The 18,309-nt window shown below is 41.6% G+C and overlaps 1 long non-coding RNA gene across 1 annotated transcript; it reads right to left on the bottom strand.

Annotated features, from left to right (window-relative positions):
- Positions 1-8,149: 8,149 nt before the first annotated feature.
- LOC115201672 (uncharacterized) lies at positions 8,150-10,233 on the bottom strand. Its single transcript, XR_003879788.1, has 2 exons — positions 10,090-10,233; positions 8,150-8,651 (listed from the first exon to the last, which is right to left on the bottom strand). It is a non-coding gene; the product is annotated as an uncharacterized LOC115201672 (long non-coding RNA).
- Positions 10,234-18,309: the final 8,076 nt, after the last annotated feature.

The following is an 18,309-nucleotide window of genomic DNA, read 5'->3' as shown; positions in this document are numbered from 1 at the left end:
ACAAGTTAGGGTTCTGAGTTGCCAAGATTCAGTTGTATTAAAACTACTGTACCTTGACCATTTCTGCCTCTGATGAAATTGATTGATCTTTACCTTCTTTCACTACTTTGCATGGTTAATTTTTCCTTAACAGAAACTATGTCAAGAGAATGAGAATGTTGTGAAAGTAATATAACAGAAGGCTGAAATAGCAGCTATCTGGCTCTGAATGCATCCCCAATTGCACCCAATTCCCTATATAGGAACTACTGTAGTGCACTACTTGGGCTCTGGTCAAAAGTAGTGCACTATAAAGGGAATAGGGTGCAATTTGGAACGTAACTCTGACTCTCGTTTTTAGTAGAATCTTTAGTACAGCAAGACCAATTAGAGGTGTCAGCCAGTCAGTCACTTCCTGTTGAACGCGGAACGAGGGAGAGCTCGGTTTGGTGTTTTGGAAAGTTTGTTGTTTTGAAAGTCTATTGAAAAAGTTTGGTTAATAACTAGCTCTCTTTTGAGTTTCGATTCCGTAACCCGGTTGGCATCAGTTGCTGGGACTGCTACTATCTGTCCAGTGATGCTGCCGACAAAGGCCGGTTCTGAGTAGCTGTTTGGCATATCAGCTAGCCTAGCTGCTAGCTAACTAGCTGCCTATCAAGCTAGCAGGGTTTTCTTGAGGGCTTGAATGCAGCCCATGATGCGGTTAGCCATTGTGGATGGGGCCACGGATTGTCCCAAGCAGATGTTACAACAACAAGAAAATAGCTTCAAGTGTTGTGTCCAAATACTGGTGGAGTCAGTTAATAAAAGAATAGATGACCTGACCAGAGAGGCCCAGAACCTGAAGAACAGTTTGCAGTTCTCCCAGGGTCAGATCGATGAGTTTAAATAAGAGAACGGCAAGATGACAGCAATCTATAAGTCATTGAGAGAGGACATCAGTTCTGTTTATGAATCCATAATAACAATGACAGAGACATCAGATTATCTCGAGGGACAATCAAGGCAGAACAACATTGTTGAAGATGGAATTGCAGAATCTCCACATGAGACCTGAATGAAGTCTGAGGACAAAGTGAGGGAAATGACCTCGAAGAAACTGAAGATGGACCACTGGAAGATTAAAGTGGAGCGGGCCCACACAGGTAACAGGCCCTGGCCAATAGTGGTCAAGATCCTGAGGTTCAAGGACAAGGTAGCTGTTCTGGAAAGAGCCAAGAACTTGAGAGGAATGTACATCTTCATCAACAAGGACTATCCTGAAGCTGTGCATCAGAAGAGGAAAGAACTGATCCCAGCCATGAAAGCTGCTGTTTACAAACACTACAGGAACAAAATCATCCACATGTATTGATCTCCTTTTTACTAATACAGCTTTAGAACGAAGTTCTACAGTATCTGTACCCATTGGATGCAGTGATCCCAATATAGTGGCTATATCCACGAAAGCCAAAGTTCCAAAAGCTGGGCCTAAAATAGTGTATAAGAGACCATACATTTTGCTGTGACTCTTATGTGAACGATGTTAAAAATATTTGTTGGTCTAATGTGATTTTATAAGGAGCATCCAGACGCAGCACTTGATTTATAAAATTGCTTCTTCCAATTGTTGATAAACATGCACCTGTTAAGAAACTGACTGTTAGAACTGTTAAGGCTCCATGGATTGATGAGGAATTTAAAAACTGTATGGCTGAAAGAGATGAGGTAAAAGGAGTGGCTAATAAGTCTGGCTGCACATCTGACTGGCTGACTTACTACAAATTGAGATATTATGTGACCTAACTCAACAAAAAGAAGAAGCTGTATTATGAAGCCAAGATCAATGATATACAGTGGGGCAAAAAAGTATTTAGTAAGCCACCAATTGTGCAAGTTCTCCCACTTAAAAAGATGAGAGGGGCCTGTAATTTTCATCATAGGTACACTTCAACTATGACAGACAAAATGAGAAAATAAAATCCAGAAAATCCCATTGTAGGATTTTTTATGAATTTATATGCAAATTATGGTGGAAAATAAGTATTTGGTCACCTACAAACAAGCAATATTTCTGGCTCTCACAGACCTGTAACTTCTTCTTTAAGAGGCTCCTCTGTCCTCCACTCGTTACCTGTATTAATGGTACCTGTTTGAACTTGTTATCAGTATAAAAGACACCTGTCCACAACCTCAAACAGTCACACTCCAAACTCCACTATGGCCAAGACCAAAGAACTGTCAAAGGACACCAGAAACAAAATTGTAGACCTGCACCAGGCTGGGAAGACTGAATCTGCAATAGGTAAGCAGCTTGGTTTGAAGAAATCAACTGTGGGAGCAATTATTAGGAAATGGAAGACATACAAGACCACTGATAATCTCCCTCGATCTGGGGCTCCACGCAAGCTCTCACCCGTGGGGTCAAAATGATCACAAGAACGGTGAGTAAAAATCCCAGAAGCACACGGGGGGGACCTAGTAAATGACCTGCAGAGAGCTGGGACCAAAGTAACAAAGCCTACCATCAGTAACGCACTACGCCGCCAGGGACTCAAATCCTGCAGTGCCAGACGTGTCCCCCTGCTTAAGCCAGTACATGTCCAGGCCCGTCTGAAGTTTGCTAGAGAGCATTTGGATGATCCAGAAGAGGATTGGGAGAATGTCATATGGTCAGATGAAACCAAAATATAACTTTTTGGTAAAAACTCAACTCGTCGTGTTTGGAGAACAAAGAATGCTGAGTTGAATCCAAAGAACACCATACCTACTGAGAAGCATGTGGGTGGAAACATCATGCTTTGGGGCTGTTTTTCTGCAAAGGGACCAGGACGACTGATCCGTGTAAAGGAAAGAATGAAACTGCCATGTATCGTGAGATTTTGAGTGAAAACCTCCTTCCACCAGCAAGGGCATTGAAGATGAAACATGGCTGGGTCTTTCAGCATGACAATGATCCCAAACACACCGCCCGGGCAACGAAGGAGTGGCTTCGTAAGAAGCATTTCAAGGTCCTGGAGTGGCCTAGCCGGTCTCCAGATCTCAACCCCATAGAAAATCTTTGGAGGGAGTTGAAAGTCCGTGTTGCCCAGCGACAGCCCCAAAACATCACTGCTCTAGAGGAGATCTGCATGGAGGAATGGGCCAAAATTGTCACGGTTGTCGTCGGTGAAGGAGGACCAAAACGCAGCAGGTATGTGTATGCTCATCTTGCTTTTTAATAAATACAAAATGAACACCAAAATAACAAAGAACAAAGAACGAACGATCAACAAAAACAGTCTGGTAAGGCACAAGGCTAAAAACAGAACAATCTCCCACAAATGACAAACACAAACACACCCCAATATATGGGACTCTCAATCAAAGGCAAAGAGAAAACACCTGCCTTTAATTGAGAGTCCCAACCCCAATTAATCCACCATAGACATACACTCACTAGACTCCACATAGAAATACCTAAACATAAACCAAAACCCGGAAATACTAAATCAAACACCCTTTTAACAAACACACCACCCTGAACCACATAAAACAAATACCCTCTGCCACGTCCTGACCAAACTACAATACCAATTAACCTTTATACTGGCCAGGACGTGACAAAAATACCAGCAACAGTGTGTGAAAACCTTGTGAAGACTTACAGAAAACGTTTGACCTGTGTCAATGCCAACAAAGGGTATATAACAAAGTATTGAGAAACTTTTGTTATTGACCAAATACTTATTTTACACCATAATTTGCAAATAAATTCATAAAAAATCCTACAATGTGATTTTCTGCATTTTTTTTCTCATTTTGTCTGTCATAGTTGAAGTGTACCTATGATGAAAATTACAGGCCTCTCTCATCTTTTTAAGTGGGAGAACTTGCACAATTGGTGGCTGACTAAATACTTTTTTGCCCCACTGTAAAGAATGATGTAAAAAAAACTTTGGAGTACTTTAAATGAAATTATGGGCAGAAAGACAAATTAAATTGTAAAGTCTTTTTTTGTCTGTAACGTCTTTTTCGTTGTGTCGGACCCCAGTAAGAATAGCTGTCGCCTTTGGCATCGGGCTAATGGGGATCCTAATAAATCAAATCAAATGAGCCAGTCCATCAGCCAGTCAGCCAGTCAGCCAGTCCATCAGCCAGTCCATCAGCCAGTCAGCCAGTCAGTCAGTGGGCGCGTTCAAGCGGATCACTTTTGTCAAGACGTTGATCAACGTTGGTCACCACCTTACATGTGATCCACATTTTTAACATAAATAAATTAAATATCTTATTTGAGACAATATAGCAAATGTATTTATTTAGATGTTACTGTAATGTTGTGTCCCATATTATAGCCTACAATTTGTCTTGTCTGTAATATTGTTGTCACTAAACAAATTAAAATGTGCTGATTGTCTATTAAGTGTGAATAAAATGTAATACATATTGTTGACTAGACATGGGTTTTTCCACACTGGCAATTTTTAGAGGCTTAATCTGTGTCCTTTCATGAGCAAGTACCCCAGACATGTCGTGGGGTCAATACCAAGTGCATTTGACAGCTTGACTAGCATAATTATGCTTGGCATAATGTTTACCCAGTAACTTATGTGAACTGATTTACATGTATAGTCTAATCCTTTTCGTCATGTGATTGAATCAAATTCTGTTCCTCATGCTTACTGACAAAGGCAACATAAATGTTGAGAACGAGAGAAATACACTGCAGACTGTGGTGATTTGACATGCAATCAATTACCATACAGTAAGAATCTTTGTGGACTTAATTTAATCACATCTCTTACAATTCCATGTTGCACAAACACAAATAATAATGAGGAAGGTACAAAGGCATGACAATGGCAACGACAGAGCATATCCAATATACTGCAAAAACACCTCTATGTTCTCATTCTAGTAGCCTACGGTGTATGTGATGTTAGAACATATATATATATATTTCTGAAACATCACACAAATACAAAACAAGTCTTGTGACTGTTATAAAGAGATTGTACTGGTATCTAATGTCCTTATCATCAGGATATTCATTCCTTGGACCATGTTGATCATGTTCATCTTTGTGTAGAAGAAGTGGAATTTCGATAGCATCCACTTCATTGGCAATAACAAAGGCAAATGTCATGTCTGACATCGTCGCGCTTCCTAGAAACAGCAGAAGTTGGCTGACTTGCTGTCAGTGCACATGTACCTCCCCGACTTTCCTCGTTGACTTCCATCTACAGTCGGCTACTTTCGGCTTAACACTCAAACGTGCCCAGTCAGCTAGTCAGCCAGCCAGCCAGCCAGCCAGCCAGCCAGTCAGTAGCTGGAACACTGTCACTATGGATCACTGTCACTACACTACACAAAAAGGTGCTATCTAGAAAATAAAGGGTTATTCAGCTGTCCCCATAGGAGAACCCTTTGAAGAACCATTTTTGGTTCCAGGTAGAACCCTTTCCACAGAGGCTTCTACCTGGAACCAAAAAGGGTTCTCCTATGAGGACAGCCAAAGAACCCTTTTGGAACCCTTTTTTCTAAGAGTGTATGGAACACTGTCACTATGGAACTATGGAGCTGTGGAGAGACGGTATCAACATCGCTGACACTGCTCCTCATTGCGGCTCTATGGAGCTGTGGAGAGACGGTATCAACATCGCTGATACTGCTCCTCATCATGGCTCTATGGAACTATGGAGCTGTGGAGAGACGGTATCAACATCGCTGATACTGCTCTTCATTGCGGCTCTATGGAACTATGGAGCTGTGGAGAGACGGTATCAACATCGCTGATACTGCTCCTCATTGCGGCTCTATGGAGCTGTGGAGAGACGGTATCAACATCGCTGATACTGCTCCTCATCATGGCTCTATGGAACTATGGAGCTGTGGAGAGACGGTATCAACATCGCTGATACTGCTCTTCATTGCGGCTCTATGGAACTATGGAGCTGTGGAGAGACGGTATCAACATCGCTGATACTGCTCCTCATTGCGGCTCTATGGAGCTGTGGAGAGACGGTATCAACATCGCTGATACTGCTCCTCATCCCGGCTCTATGGAACTATGGAGCTGTGGAGAGACGGTATCAACATCGCTGATACTGCTCCTCATCATGGCTCTATGGAGCTGTGGAGAGACGGTATCAACATCGCTGATACTGCTCCTCATCGCGGCTCTATGGAACTATGGAGCTGTGGAGAGACGGTATCAACATCGCTGATACTGCTCCTCATTGCGGCTCTATGGAGCTGTGGAGAGACGGTATCAACATCGCTGATACTGCTCCTCATCATGGCTCTATGGAGCTGTGGAGAGACGGTATCAACATCGCTGATACTGCTCCTCATCGCGGCTCTATGGAACTATGGAGCTGTGGAGAGACGGTATCAACATCGCTGATACTGCTCCTCATCATGGCTCTATGGAACTATGGAGCTGTGTAGAGACGGTATCAACATCGCTGATACTGCTCCTCATCGCGGCTCTATGGAACTATGGAGCTGTGGAGAGACGGTATCAACATCGCGGATACTGCTCCTCATCATGGCTCTATGGAACTATGGAGCTGTGGAGAGACGGTATCAACATCGCTGATACTGCTCCTCATCGCGGCTCTATGGAACACAGAACTTTGAACGAGAGAGAGAACGAGAAAGAGAGAGAGAGACTGTGTGTGTGTGTGTGTGTGTGTGTGTCATGTGATTGGTGTTTCCAGAGGAAGGGGATATATTTAACCACACATGCTAGAGAGGGAAAATCAATACTCCCCAGCCTGGGGCACGGTCGATATTGGCTTGGATGGACACACACACACACACACACACACACACACACACACACACACACACACACACACACACACACACACACACACACACACACACACACACACACACACACACACACACACACACACACACACACACACATATGTTTGTTTTACTATCCTTCTGGGGACCAAACAATTGATTCCCATTCAAAATCCTATTTACGCTAACCCCTAGCCCTAGCCCTAACCCTAACTCTTAACCTAACCCAAAACCCTAAACTGGCAAATTGTCCTTGTTTTAGTATCCTTGTGAGGACTTCATACATACTTAGTATAACAAGTAATATTATGCAAAACACTGGTAATGGCTGGTTAGATGTGAACACAACACACTTGACATATTGTATTAGGCTGCATTTACACAGGCAGCCCAATGATGATCTTTTGCCCAATTATCGGCAAAAGATCTGATCTGATTAGTCAAAAGACTAATTAGTGGCAAAAGATCAGAATTGGGCTGCCTGTGTAAATGCAGCCTTTTGTACATTTGAAATACTGTTTGATTGATCTCTTAATGGAGTTAGCAGCACTACGGACACAGAACAGACATGTTATCAATGCATTTTGGATAAAAATAGCAATGCTGGGCTCAACTAGTGAGTAAATCAAATCAAATACTACAGGTTACAGAGCAGGTTAACTAACAGCAAATAGGATGATGTTCGATAACTACCCTTGCTATTGCATGCTTTCATTCCATAACTCTTTTAAAAACATAATGTGTTACATTATTACAACCTAAAGACACCTGGCAACAATCTGTCCAACTCTTATCTGACCAATGGACAAGATGCAAGCCAACTCTTCTTTTCAATCCTTTGCCTCTCCGCCATAACAGTTCTGGTGAAGGAAGTGAAAGTAAAATATAGCATGTTAGGCCGAGCTTTCAGCAGTAGATTCTGGTATATTGTGACTCAGAAGACATTTATGATTTCGGAATGTGGACCTCTCGGAATGGCATTCCAAGGTGCAGCTCAGGGAGCAAACAGAAAAACTGGAGTTTTCTCCAACCTGTTTTGCTTCGGAAAAGAAAAATACACATTGTGAAGCTGACTTCTAAGGATGAAAAATATGGAGGGTTGTGAAATTGTTTGAAAAGACATATGCGGAAGTGGATAGAGAGATGAAGAGAGGGCTTGGTCACCGTTCCTCATAGAGGTAATAGGAATAAATAGAAGCATACACATAGAATAGAGAAGGAGGAGGCAATTCCAGTAACTCATGAATCAACTCCATCGAACCGGGAAGCTAGCCTTGTGCGATTCATTTTAACACAATTAATTAACTGTCTATACACTGTTCAGCCCACTTACGGATAGGTTTCAATGTAAAAAGAATATAAATAAAGTTTAAAACTGCATATTCACCAGAACAGCTAACGTACACTGCCATTTAATGAAACATTATGTATAGCTAGTTATATGATTTTAAAGACAAGATTTTGTTGGGGCTCCTAAAGGGTTTCAGGTAGTTGTCTCTGTATCCACCTCTAATGTTCTACTGAATCTCTATTTGTACAGGAGGACTGGTGTCGTTTCACCACTGCCTGGTGTGTTTTCTTCTCTTGGGGAAGAGCAACGCTACAGAACGTTCGGATAGAAATGTTATATACAGAGCTGCCTGCGAGGCCTCTCTATTATCCAATTCCAAGACACACAATATCTAGTTTATTCAACACACATCTATCTAAAGATTCTGCAATGTTATGTGCTATGGAATCTGTCCCAGGTCTAAGTCTTGATGTGGTCGGGGCTGGGGGTGGCTGTGTTGTCTGCCTGTCCATCGGCTGATACCTCCCCCTCTCTCTCGGACAGCCCCAACCCCAGAGCCAGGCTGCAGGTCACCGGATGGGTCCACGATGTCGTCTGCGTCACATGACTGGCACGAGGCAAAAATAAGACAGAGCAACACATCACTCTCAGGTCATCACCCCTGATTCCTCTTCAATTGAATGGATCAACTTCCTTAACGTTTATGAGCTTCTAACCCTAAATTACCTTAGTTTAGTGGGTGTCAGTGTGTACTGATCATGTGCGCTGTGTACTGTTGTGGATTAGGTACTGGTTGTTTGTCACGGACAGACAGAAGGACACATTTAGAATTACAGACTGCATAGGTGTCATTGAACAAAGGTAAAAATGCACAGGTGTCATTGGACAATGGTAATGATTAGTGTTGGTTAGACAGAACTGGTGTTCACAAGCCTGGGCACCGGATAGTTCCTGTATTCAACAATGCAACTGTATAAAGATGTGCTATCTTAATTTGACCTAGCGTCTCACAGCAGGAAAATAATCCTGCAGCAACAGAAAATGTGAAATATTATGTGGACTACAATTAATGGACATTTTTGTAGGGGTTGATGTATTCTTTATTAGGGTAAATTAAGTCTGACATTTTACAGTGGAAATTCAACTTTAGAAGCCTTTATAAACCTTGACTACAACACAATTTGCATTTCCTGCTGTGCAAGAAAATTCTCTGCGACAACAGAGTGATCAAATTAAGATGGCAGATCTATATCCCTTTTAGGAAAAACAACAACAAGTTGACTGAAGCGGAATCAGACTGGCACCCAGGCTGTGTTAACTCTGTTTAATATACTAAGAGACAACCCAATCTCCAGAACATGTCACTAGCTGTGGTCACCACATTACTTACTAGTCTTTCATTTAGTCATCAAGCACAAAACAACACACTCCGGGATTCCCTGCACATCTTTCATTTAGTCATCAACAACAATAAGACACACCCTGGGATTTCCTGCACATATTTCATTTAGTCATCAGCAACAATAAGACACAACCGGGGATTTCCTGCACATATTTCATTTAGTCATCAGCAACAATAAGACACACCCTGGGATTTCCTGCACACATTTCATTTAGTCATCAACAACAATAAGACACAACCTGGGACTCCCTGCACATATTTCATTTAGTCATCAACAACAATAAGACACACCCTGGGACTCCCTGCACATCTTTATTTTACTCGACAGCCAGCATGGCTAAGACTGCATGTAAGACTGAGATCAAAGCAGATATGTTGGGTTGTGTCTATTCTGTGGTTTACAGGAGTTGCCGCTCAATGGCAGCCGTTGACTGTTTCTGTCTGTATAGTCGGAAGTACTGGAAGTTTTCATTAATGGAATAGAAAAAGGGATGTGAGACTTTGTGGAAACTTGGCACAACATTGACAGATTGGTTCTGTAAGCGTGGGGCTCAGCGGTAGACTGGCAGATGATGTGGGTTTGTTCATAAGGACATAAGCCTGGAGCGGTTAAAATATTAACCCTCCAGTTGTTTGGACTTACTTGATGAAGTATTTGACTCCTTCTGCAGTGTAGGCCTCTTCCCATCCATATGGAAGATCTAGAAAAAGAGAGAAAGAGAAAGGGAGAGAGAGAAATAACCTGACACTCAGCACACAGGGGTACAAATACCTACCTGGAGGTGACAGTATTCCCTCCCAAATATGACACATCTATGACAAAACAACCAACAAAAATGGGTCATAACTCCTGCAGCTCTCTCGCACGCTGGGTCTGTACATAGTCAATGGTAGACTTCGAGGGGACTTCTATGGTGGTTACACCTACAGCTCATCTCTTGGCAGTAGTACTGTAGACTACTTTATCACCGACCTCAACCCAGAGTCTCTCAGAGCGTTCACAGTCAGTCCACTGACACCCCTATCAGACCACAGCAAAATCACAGTCTACCTGAACCGAGCAATACTCAATCAAGAAGCATCAAAGCCAAAGGAACGGCACAATATTAAGAAATGCTATAGATGGAAGGAAAGTAGTGTATAAACCTACCAAAAAACAACTAGGCAACAACAAATTCAGTCCCTTTTAGACAACTACCTGGACAAAACATTTCACTGTAATAGTGAAGGTGTAAACTTGGCAGTAGAAAGCCTAAACAGTATATTTGACCTTTCAGCATTGCTATTAAATCAAAATATTTAAAGCAGACTGTCACGTCCTGACCAGTAATAGGGGTTATTTGTTATTGTAGATTGGTCAGGACGTGGCAGAGGGTATTTGTTTTATGTGGTTCGGGGGGGTGGTTTGTTTAGTAGGGTATTTGATTTATGTATTCCGGGGGTTTTGGGCACTGTTCTATGTTAGTGTATTCTATGTTCTGTCTAGTCTTTTGTATTTCTATGTTTTGTTAATTGGGGTTCGACTCTCAATTGGAGGCAGGTGTTTTCTAGTTGCCTCTGATTGAGAGTCCTATATATAGGTATGTGTTTGTTGAGTGCTTTGTGGGAGATTGTTCTGTGTATAGCCTTGTGCCTTAACAGCCTGTGAATAGTCGTTGTGTTTTCTTTGTGTACGTGTTTATTTTGGTTCTCCGATTATAATAAAGAAGATGAGTGCACATAACCCTGCTGCGTATTGGTCCGACAATGACTTCTCTTTATCTTCAGACGACAAAGAATGTGACACAGACACCCTAAGAAAATTAACAACAATGACAAATAGTTTGAAGAATGCAAAAACCTAGGAACGAAATTGAGAAACCTATCCAACCAAAAACATTGAGATCCAGAAAACCTGAGCCTATGCCTTCACTAAAACAATACAGAAATACACTACGGAAAAATAAGGAACAGCATGTCAGAAATCAGCTCAATGTAACTGAAGAATCCATAGAATCAAACCACTTCTGGGAAAATTGGAACACACTAAACAAACATGAAGAGTTGTCTATACAAAACTGAGATGTGTGGATAAACCTTTTTTAGCTCTATAACAAAGAACAAACAGCAAAAACATATACATGATCAATTACAAATCTAGAAATCAGCAATTAAAGACTACCAGAACCCACTGGATTCTCCAATTACATTGAATGAACTACAGGATGAAATACAAACCCTCCAACCCAATAAGGCATGTGGTGTTGATGGTATCCTACATGAAATGATCAAATATACAGAACAAAAATTCCAATTGGCTATACTTAAACTCTTTAATATCATCTTCAGCTCTGGCATCTTCCCCAATATTTGGAACCAAGGACTGATAACCTCAATCCACAAAAGTGGAGACAAATTTGACCCCAATAATTATTGTGTTATATATGTCAACAGAATGTCACGCTCGTCAAAATGAGTAGACCAAGGCACAGCGTGCGTAGAGTTCCACATGTTTTAATAAATGAAACTCTCCAAAACAAATACAGCAGCAAACGAAACGTGAAGTAATGGTGTGCTCACAGGCACAACACAAAAACAAGATCCCACAACTCAAGGAGGGAAAAAGGGCTGCCTAAGTATGGTTCCCAATCAGAGACAACAATGGACAGCTGCCTCTGATTGGAAACCACACTCAGCCAAAACAAAGAAATAGAAAAACTAGATTGCCCACCCCACATCACACCCTGACCTAACCAAGGAAAATAAACGTCTCTGAGGTCAGGGCGTGACACACCAACCTTGGGAAAATCCTCTGCATTATCATTAACAGCAGACTCGTACATTTCCTCAGCGAAAAACAATGTACTGAGTAAATGTCAAATTGTCTTTTTATCAAATTACTGTACGACAGACCACATATTCCCCCTGCACACCCTAAATGACAAACAAACAAACCAAAACAAAGGCAAAGTCTTATCATGCTTTGTTGACTTCAAAATAGATTTTGACTCAATTTGGCATAAGGGTCTGCAATACAAATTGATGGAAAGTGGTGTTGGGGGAAAAACATACGACATTATAAAATCCATGTACACAAACAACAAGTGTGCCGTTAAATTTGGCCAAAAACACACACATTTCTTTCCACAGGGCCGTGGGGTGAGACAGGGATGAAGCTTAAGCCCAACCCTCTTCAACATTTATACAGTTGAAGTTGGAAGTTTACATACACTTAGGTTGGAGTCATTAAAACTTGTTTTTCAACCACTCCACAAATTTCTTGTTAACAAACTATAGTTTTGGCAAGTCGGTTAGGACATCTACTTTGTGAATGACACAAGTAATTTTTCCAACAATTGTTTACAGACAGATTATTTCACTTATAATTCACTGTATCACAACTCCAGTGGATAAGAAGTTTACATACACTAAGTTGACTGTGCATTTAAACAGCTTGGAAAATTCCAGAAAATTATGTCATGGCTTCAGAAGTTCTGATAGGCTAATTGACATCATTTGAGTCAATTGGAGGTGTACCTGTGGATGTATTTCAAGGCCTACCTTCAAACTAAGTGCCTCTTTGCTTGACATTATGGGAAAATCAAAAGAAATCAACCAAGACTGCAGAAAGGAAAGATTGTAGACCTCCACAAATCTGGTTCATCCTTGGGAGCAAATTCCAAACGCCTGAAGGTACCATGTTCATCTGTACAAACAATAGTAGGCAAGTATAAACACCATGGGACCACGCAGCCGTCATACCGCTTAGGAAGTAGACGCATTCTGTCTCCTAGAGATGAACGTACTGTGGTACAAAAAGTGCAAATCAATCCCAGAACAACAGCAAAGGACTTTTTGAAGATGCTGGAGGATACAGGTACAAAAGTATCTATATCCACAATACAACGAGTCCTATATCAACATAACCTGAAAGGCCGCTCAGCAAGGAAGAAGCAACTGCTCCAAAATCTCCATAAAAAAAGCCAGACTATGGTTTGCAACTGCACATGGGGACAAAGATTGTACTTTTTGGAGAAATGTCCTCTGGTCTGATGAAACAAAAATAGAAATGTTTGGCCATAATGACCATCTTTATGTTTGGAGGAAAAAGGGGGAGGGTTGCAAGCCAAAGAACACCATCCCAACCGTGAAGCATGGGGTGGCAGCATCATGTTGCGGGGGTGCTTTGCTGCAGGAGGGACTGGTACACTTCACAAAATAGATGGCATCATGAGGAAAGAAAATTATGTGGATATATTGAAGCAACATCTCAAGACATCAGTCAGGAAGTTAAAGCTTGGTCGCAAATGGGTCTTCCAAATGGACAATGACCCCAAGCATACTTCCAAAGTTGTGACAAAATGACTTGAGGACAACAAAGTCAAGGTATTGGAGTTTCCTGACTCAGTTACACCAGCTCTGTCAGGAGGAATGGGCCAAAATTCACCCAATTTATTGTGGGAAGCTTGTGTTAGGCTACCCAAAACGTTTGACCCAAGATAAACAATTTAAAGGCAATGCTACCAAATACTAATTGAGTGTATGTAAACTTCTGACCCACTGGGAATGTGAAGAATAAAATAAAAGCTGAAATAAATCATTCTCGCTACTATTATTCTGACATTTCACATTCTTAAGATAAAGTGGTGATCCTAACTGATCTAAGACAGGGAATTTTTACTAGGATTAAATGTCAGGAATTGTGAAAAACTGAGTTTAAATATATTTGGTTAAGGTGTATGTAAACTTCCGACTTCAACTGTATCAACGAATTGGCGAGGGCACTAGAACAGTCTGCAGCACCCAGCCTCACCCTAATAGAATCTCAAATGTCTACTGTTTGCTGATGATCTGGTGCTTCTGTCCCCAACCAAGGAGGGCCTACAGCAGCACCTAGATCTTCTGCACAGATTCTGGCAGACCTCAGTAAGACAAAAATAATGGTATTCCAAAAAAGGTCCAGTTCCAAGGACCACAAATACAAATTCCATCTAGACACCGTTGCCCTAGAGCACACGATACATACTACGGTACTACGATACAAAAAACGATGCATACTACGGCCTAAACATCAGCGCCACAGGTAACTTCCACAACGATCTGAGAGACAAGGCAAGAAGGGCCTTCTATGCAATCAAAAGGAACATAAAATTTGACATACCAATTACGATCTGGAAAAAAATACTGTGTTGGGTCCGCTTACCAACCAATAATTCACAAAATGGGACAAACACCAAATTGAGACTCTACATGCAGAATTCAGCAAAAATATCCTACAGTATGCGTACAATGTAAAACACCAAATAATGCATGCAGAGCAGAATTAGGCCGATACTCGCTAATTATAAAAATCCAGGAAAGCGCTGTTATATTCTAGAACCCCCTAAAAGGAAGCGATTCCCAAACCTTCCATAACAAAGCCATCACCTACAGAGAGATGAACCTGGAGAAGAGTCCCCTAAGCAAGCTGGTCCTGGGGCTCTGTTCACATACACAAAAAGACCCCACAGAGCCCCAGGACAGCAACACAATTAGACCCAACCAAATCATGAGAAAACAAAAAGATAATTACTTGACACATTGGAAAGAATTAACAAAAAAACTGATCAAATTAGAATGCTATTTGGCCCTAAACAGAGACTGTCACAGTGGCAGAAAACCTGACCACTGTGACTGACCCAAAATGAAGGAAGCTTTGACTATGTACAGACTCAGTGAGCATACCCTTGCTATTGAGAAAGGTCGCTATAGGCAGACCTGGCTCTCAAGAGAAGGCAGGATATGTGCACACTGCCCACAAAATGAGGTGGAAACTGAGCAGCACTTCCTAACCTCCTGCCAAACGTATGACCATGCTAGAGACACATATTTCCCTCAGATTACACAGATCCACAAAGAATTAGAAAAGCAAATCCAATTTTGATGAACTCCCATCTATCTACTGGGTGATATAACACAGTGTGCCATCACATTTGTGACCTGTTGCCACAAGAAAAGGGAAACCAGTGAAGAACAAGCACCGCTGTAAATACAACTCATATTTATGTTTATTTATTTTCCCTTTTTTTTACTTTAACTATTTGCACATCGTTACAACACTGTATATAAACATATGACATTTGAAATGTATTTTTCTTCTGGAACTTGTGTGAGTGTAATATTTACTGTTCACTTTTTATTGTTTATTTCACTTTCATTTATCCAACGTAAACATACAGTACGAGTCAACATTTTTGACACACCTACTCATTACAGGGTTTTTCTTTATTTGTACTATTTTCTACATTGTAGAATAATAGTGAAGACATCAAAACTACAAAATAATACATATGGAATCATGTAGTAACCAAAAAAGCGTTAAACAAATCAAAACATATTTTATATTTAAGATTTTTCATAGTAGCCACCCTTTACCATGATGACAGCTTTGCACACTTTGGCACTCTCTCAACCAGCTTCACCTGGAATGCTTTTCCAACTGTATTGAAGGAGTTCCCACATTTGCTGAGCACTTGTTGGCTGCTTTTCCTTCACTCTGCGGTCCAACTCATCCCAAACCATCTCAATTGGGTTGAGGTCGGGTGATTGTGGAGGCCAGGTCATCTGATGCAGCACTCAATCACTCTCCTTTGTCAAATAGCCCATACATAGCCTGGAGGTGTGTTTTGGGTCATTATTCTGTTGAAAACAAATGATAGTCCCACTAAACGATAACCAGATGGGATGGCGTATCACTGTAGAATGCTGTGGTAGCCATGCTGGTTAAGTGTGCCTTGAATTGTAAATAAATCACTGACAGTGTCACCAGCAAAGCACCCCCACACCATCCCACCTCCTCCTCCATGCTTCACGGTGGCAACCACACATGAGGAGGACATCCGTTCACCTACTCTGCATCTCACAAAGACACGGCGGTTGGAACCAAGATCTCAGATTTGGACTCATCAGACCAAAGGACAGATTTCCACTGGTCTAATGTCCATTGCTCTACTGCTGTTCTTGCCATAATATGGACTTGGTCTTTTACCAAATGAGGCTATCTTCTGTGTACCACCCCTACCTTGTCACAACACAACTGATTGGCTCAAACGCATTAAGAAGGAAAGAAAATCTACAAATTACCTTTTAACAAGGCACACTAGGTAATTGAAAGGCATTCCAGGTGACTGCCTCAGGAAGCTGGTTGAGAGAATGCCAAGCGTGTGCCTTGTTGTGCCTGTCATCAAGGCAAAGGGTTGCTACTTTGTAGAATCTCAAATATAAAATATTTTTAGATTTGTTTAATACTTTTTTGGTTACTACATGATTCCATATGTGTAATTTCATAGTTTTGATGTCTTTACTATTATTCTACAATGTAGAAAATATTAAAAATAAAGAAAAACACTTGAATGAGTAGGTGTGTCCAAACTTTTGACTGGTACTGGATATAAATTATGTTCAAATGCCTCTGAAGTAGTGATGTTCATAATATGCCCAGCTTTCTGAAAAAGGTCACAAATATGTGTTTTAGGTTTTACAATCCTTGTGGGGACCAGAAGTCCTCAAGGACTAGTAAAACAAGGAAAATTATGACAAGTGGGGACATTTCGGCAGTCCATACAAGGAAAAAGGCTATTTTAGGCTTAGGGGTTAGGTTTAGGGTTAGTTTTAGGGTTAGGGAAAATAGGATTTTGAATAGGAATCAATTGTTCAGTCCACACGAGGATAGTAAAACGGATGTATAAGTAGCATGCTGACTGAAACGTGTCTTGCAGACTGGGAATAGTTGTGGCTGCTTCGCATGATATATTGTTGTCTCTACCTTCTTGCCCTTTGTGTTGTTGTCTGTGCCCAATAATGTTTGTCCCATGTTTTGTGCTGCTACCATGTTGTTTTGTCATGTGTTGCTGCCATGCTATGTTGTTGTCTTAGGTCTCTCTTTATGTAGTGTTGTGTTTTCTCTCTTGTTGTTATGTGTGTTTTGTCCTATATAAACTCAGCAAAAAAAGAAACGTCCTCTCACTGTCAAAGGCATTTATTTTAAGCAAACTTAACATGTGTAAATCGTTGTATGAACATAACAAGATTCAACAACTGAGACATAAACTGAACAAGTTCCACAGACATGTGACTAACAGAAATTGAATAATGTGTCCCTGAACAAAAGGGGAGTCAAAATCAAAAGTAACAGTCAGTATCTGGTGTGGCCACCAGCTGCATTAAGTACTGCAGTGCATCTCCTCCTCATGGACTACACCAGATTTGCCAGTTCTTGCTGTGAGATGTTACCCCACTCTTCCACCAAGGCACCTGCAAGTTCCCAGACATTTCTAGGGGGAATGGCACTAGCCTTCACCCTCCGATCCAACAGGTCCCAGATGTGCTCATTGGGATTGAGATCCGGGCTCTTCGCTGGCCATGGCAGAACACTGACATTCCTGTCTTGCAGGAAATCACGCACAGAACGAGCAGTATGGCTGGTGGCATTGTCAAGCTGGTGGGTCATGTAAGGATGAGCCTGTAGGAAGGGTACCTCATGAGGGAGGAGGATGTCTTCCCTGTAACCTCCAAATCGATCCCGCTCCAGAGTACAGGCCTCGGTGTAACGATCATTCCTTTGACGATAAACGCGAATCTGTCCATCACCCCTGGTGAGACTTGTCAGTGAAGAGCACTTTTTGCCAGTCTTACAACAGGCCTACAAGCCCTCAGTCCAGCCTATTGTGGACAGTCTGAGCACTAATGGAGGGATTGTGCATTCCTGGTGTAACTTGGGCAGTTGTTGTTGCCATCCTGTACCTGTCCCGCAGGTGATGTTCGGATGTACCGATCCTGTGTAGGTGTTGTTACACGTGGTCTGCCACTGCGAGGACGATCAGCTGTCCGTCCTGTCTCCCTGTAG

This window comes from Salmo trutta, chromosome 10 (assembly GCF_901001165.1).
Source record: "Salmo trutta chromosome 10, fSalTru1.1, whole genome shotgun sequence".
NCBI classification, from domain to species: Eukaryota; Metazoa; Chordata; class Actinopteri; order Salmoniformes; family Salmonidae; genus Salmo; species Salmo trutta.
Note: the sequence above shows the minus strand (reverse complement) of the source record. Positions and strands in the feature narration are given on the sequence as shown.